General features: G+C 28.3%; 1 long non-coding RNA gene across 1 annotated transcript; it reads left to right on the top strand.

The window, feature by feature from the left end:
- The first annotated feature begins 817 nt into the window (after positions 1–817).
- On the top strand, positions 818–2,919 carry LOC136087300 (uncharacterized). The gene is made up of 2 exons (XR_010641699.1): positions 818–991; positions 2,434–2,919. It is a non-coding gene; the product is annotated as an uncharacterized LOC136087300 (long non-coding RNA).
- The last annotated feature ends 2,205 nt before the right edge of the window (positions 2,920–5,124 follow it).

The raw sequence follows: 5,124 nt of genomic DNA on the forward strand, positions 1-5,124 counted from the left end.
TTATATATATATATTTTATAAATTCTTTTGTATTTTGTGATATACTTATTAAAAAATTATAAATAATTTTTTAATAAGAATATCACAATAAAATGAATATATTAAATAAAATGAATAAATTAAAAAACTTTTTAAAACTATTAACCTGTTTAGTTATTAACAAAGCAAAACTTACATCTATAAAAATTGTCTATATTTTTTTTTGCAATACAAAACTTTTTTTTTTGTGAGGGATAAACTTGTTGCCTGTTGTCTGGAATTAGGTATCTCATTTTCCACAGAAACGGCACAGACGTCCGTTAGACGTCTACACGACGTCTTATAAATGTCACAATCCGTTAGACGTCTTTAAGACGTCTAACGGATTGTGACGTTTATAAGACCGAACCAGCGGACGTTCTGTGGCCGGTGGGTTACCAAACATGTGCATACTCTACATTTAAATAATATGAAAAAAGTATTTTCAATTGCTGATTTGGTCTTTTATCTTTTATAACTTAATATTACTATTAATATGATATTAAAAACATGTCAACCCTATTTACCAAAACATTTTAACAACTTTTATTATATTTAGTAATTACTTTTTTACGTTGCATAAATACTTATGATATTTAAATAAGAATTTATAAAATATTTAATTTTTCTTTTAACTTGTTTTTAGTTACTTCGTTTATTTGATTTTGTGTAGTTAATATAAGCCCATAATATATTAGTGAAAATATAATTTTCGATCTTTTGACAATGTTGACGTCATCTGGTCCTGGATATTTTCCGCAATTAGATTGACAAAAAGAACATTTTTCTCAAGGTCTGGCGCTACTTGATAAAGATGGCCAGTTTTAGTACGTTAAAATATTTAATACATATTTTACCGGTAATATTAAAAACCTATGGTTAATGGTTTTATCATTGCACAGGTTTATAAAATGTGTAAATATTTTTTGGCTTTGCAAATTTTCAACGTCACACTATTCAAAATGCTGTCAAGGTAGTGTTCCGTTATTGACAATAATAACGAAAAAAAACAACAATGCTTTTGCTATTTATTTATAATATTTTAGATTTTTACTAAATATTTATTTTAATTTTAAACTTGTATTCTTTACTAACTGTTATTTAGAATTCAATTATCCTAAAAGTAAAAAGTTTGTTAGGTTTATTATTTACGTTCTTTTACAAGAACGTAATTTCAAAATTTTTTAAAAACTATATCTCACAAATTTCTTAAAAGTACAAAAAAATTTCAAAGATGTAAAAGTGGGTAAAATCAATCGTGCTGCAGAATTTTATATTTAGCCATTACAAACGAAAAAATACACTACTGTATACTATTCAGTAAATAACTTTTATTACTTAATTGGGTTATTCCACAATAAATCAACTTAATTATCGCCAACATTTAATAAATTTTTTTTGTGTTTATTTAATTAAACATTTTTTTTAAACTAAGTATTAAAAAAAATATAAAAAAAATAAAAATGCATATATATAATGTATATATATATATATATATATATATATATATATATATATATATATATATATATATATATATATATTTTATCAGCAGTTTTCATTTATTTTTCTCTTTAGTAACAGCTAAGGGCTCACAAGGTATACTCAGGGTTATGTTTGCAGAGTATGCAGCATATACATCAACTTGCTGATGCATTGACTATTTAGTTTGTGCATTAGTCTTGATACCAGTCTTGATAGCCATTGACAATAATGATTATTTAAAGAAATTCATTTTTTTACTTTAGTGTTTCTCTTTTGCATTTAAATGCCATGTATAAACCTGTTATTATATAGGCATATATGCAACCACTAATTTTTATGAACTATTTTTTGAGCTATCTGTTTTCTATCAGGCACTTTTTAATTTACTCTTATGATTTTTTTTGTGTCAGTAATTTAGAACAGCAATTAAAAGACTTACGGATATGAAGTATACAAAGAGAGAGGTTTGAAATTAGTAAAATAATGTTAGTTAAAAAATCACAAGTTTAAACATTATATGAAATATACTATTACATGTGTTATGTTGCAAATAAAATTGTAAATATGGCTATGTGAAAATTAAAATATTCAAAATACTAGCTGATGTGACTTTATTATTGCTTAAGAACCTTACCTACCCCATTATTGTAACAATTTAACATAATGAGGTGAAAAATTTTTGTTTTATATATTTTTTGTTAAGAAAGTTTATTTTTATTTTTTAAAGTTATTTTTGTTTTTATTGTTTTAATATTTTGTTTTAATATATATGTTTTAATATTCTTTTATTGAAATAAATGTATGATTTGAGTTTGCAAAAACTAATAGTCCTATGTTTTAAAGTTATCTATTGACAAGGGATTGAATGTATTCAGATGACGCAAAAGTTAGAGTTAGCTCCTGGTTTAAATTAATTATAATTTTTCGTAGATATGTGTTTAAATACAATGCTGATTTTGCGGAACTAGTGTTGAGTTCGAAACTGAAATTTGAATGATGGTTCTTGTTTAGCCTAAGTGAGATTGGATGATTTGGTTTTTTAACAATTCGTTTGAGTGTTCTAAGTCATACAACATCAAAATGTTCATCAATTAGAAAAGTACCATGGCAGGTTGTATTATGAGGCTTAATACCAGCTGCTTCTAGTAAACAGTTTTGAAAGACTTGCATTCTTGAATAAGTTTTATTGGTCACAGAGATGAGAACAACCAGCAGGCAAAATCTTGGTTGACATTCAGCAATGCTGATGCAAAAACCAATCTATCTTTGCTTTATTATGGTGTACAGCTGTCGTATTGTGTACAACTGTCGACCTGAATCTCTAAAAGCGTTGGCATGCAAAAATAAATATCAATGTCTGATAAATTTTAGAGACTTTGAGTATAAGAATTTGTAAAAGAATATATTTGAAAAATATATATATTCATTCAATATAAGGTCATTAATTCTTTTAAAAATTAATAAAACTTACTTTTTTAATGTCTGTTGTTCTCATGCTTTTTTTTATTGAAATTTTAGCGCAACTAATATGTTATTTAGTTTTCAAATCTAAAATTAGTTTATTTTATTAGATAAAACTGTTCATTTACATGTTTAATGCTAATTCAATATTATTTTAAGATTAGAAAGTTTCATATAAAAGTTTATTTTTAGTATGGCTAAGTTATAATAAACACATTTGGAAAAGAAACATTTTATTTAAGAAATGCATTAAGAAATATATTAAACTTTTTTCAACTTATAATAAAGGGTTGTCCATAAAGTACATAAGCCAAAAATTTTGAAATTTGAAACCCCCTTCCCCCTGTTGCCATGTGTACTTTTAAGACCCCACCCCTTAAAAAGTACGTACGTTTTTCAAATACTTCCCTCCCCTAACTTTTTTTTTCAATAAAAAAGTTTATTAAAAAAAAAAGGTGGAGGAGGTACCTTAGTTATGTACTTACCTTTGTTACTTTGTTATGTTTGTTTATGTTTATGTTTTTACTTTGTTATGTTTGTTATCTTTATGTTTGTTATTTTGTTACTTATGTTATGTACTAAGACAGTGGAGACTGGAGTTCAATTCCAGGTAATATCCTGTTGTACTTTTTTTGTTTTAATAATGAATCAAATAAAAATAAACTATACTTGAGGCAGACATTTTCTTCAGGCACCCCTCTTTAGTATTTCTATTGAAAACAAAGCCTAAAACCCAGTGCCGAGGGTAGGCTACCTATACCCCTAATTAGAGGGGGGAGCAGCAAATTTGTGCCCTTTTGCTAATTTGAGGAGCTTTTTATTTTAGCAAAGCCTAGCGGTAAAATTTGGAAGATTTTGAGACCCTAATGGTACGTTTGTTTGGGGGGCCTCCGACTCATTAACCATGGCACTGCTAAAACCTGTTTTTTGTTGTCTCTAAAAATCGGTTGCCTGAAATACGCCTTACTCAGGGCCAGTAAATAAGAGGTAGCATGTGTGCATGATCGTCCGCAAGATTTTTTGATGTTCCAGATAGGACACTTTTACACATTGTGCAAACTCCAAACTTAAGTATGTTTATACCTATGCCAATTAAAGAGGCCTTGCAAAAAATTGGTATAGTGGAAGCCTGGCAACAAAAAGCCTTAAAACGCCCCCCACCACCTCCCTGCCCTAACATGAGGGTACTAATGTAGTAAAATTTTCAACTTTAATATTTAAAACTAAAAATTTCGTTGAAAAATATTGTAAATTACAAAAGTTATGACCATGCAAAATTTACAGCCCCTAATTTTTTTGTTTTTAAATTTGGGGGGTCGGAAAATTTGTGCTCATGCATGTGTGTGCATAGAGGGAAATTATACCCTCTTCTCCCTATACCATATATCTTTTTATATTGGCAAACTAGGATCTTTAGTCTGAATTTTAACTTTTCTATTGATTAGCTGGTTAATTGTGATAAATTAGAAAATCGAAGTACATACTTTTAAATTGAACCCTCCCCCTGCCCCATACGTTTTTGTACGCTTTTTGAAGACCTCCCCCTCCCCCTATGAGCGTACGTACTTTATGGATGACCCCTAAGTCAAGGTTTTTTATCAAAGCAATTAAAAATAAGAAACACTACAGTGTTACACAAAAAAAACTCTAAACTCATTGTAATCTGAATGACAGCAGTTATTAAAAGCAACGCTTTTATAATCTATTTATCACCTTATCCTTTCATAACAGGATACAAAAAATCATAGTGAAAATTTTTGTGACCAGATGTTGACTAGGTATGACACTCAAGTGTAAGTAAAGTGGCATTAGCAATAAGTGTGGTAAACATATAAACACAGATTAAAACCATCCACCAAATATTTGGATGTCTAAATATTTGATGGTTTCATGTCTACAAATTGGACACCTTGTCCAATTTGAACAAGTTGAAACAAAGCTGAACAAGTTGAAAGAAAACATTATGTTTTATCTTCATCAAATGATAGAAGAAGAGTAATAAAATGTGCTGAGTGAAACGACGATTGGGTGACTCTGGCGCAAACTTTAGGTGTCAATTATAAGACAGCATACAATTGGGTCCGCAGCGGAAATTTAAATTTTATTGGAAGAGGTGGTTTTAAACCAAAAAAATTAACCGATGATCAAATCGAAGAAACA

The sequence above is a fragment of the Hydra vulgaris genome, chromosome 11, assembly GCF_038396675.1.
Source record: "Hydra vulgaris chromosome 11, alternate assembly HydraT2T_AEP".
NCBI lineage: Eukaryota > Metazoa > Cnidaria > Hydrozoa > Anthoathecata > Hydridae > Hydra > Hydra vulgaris.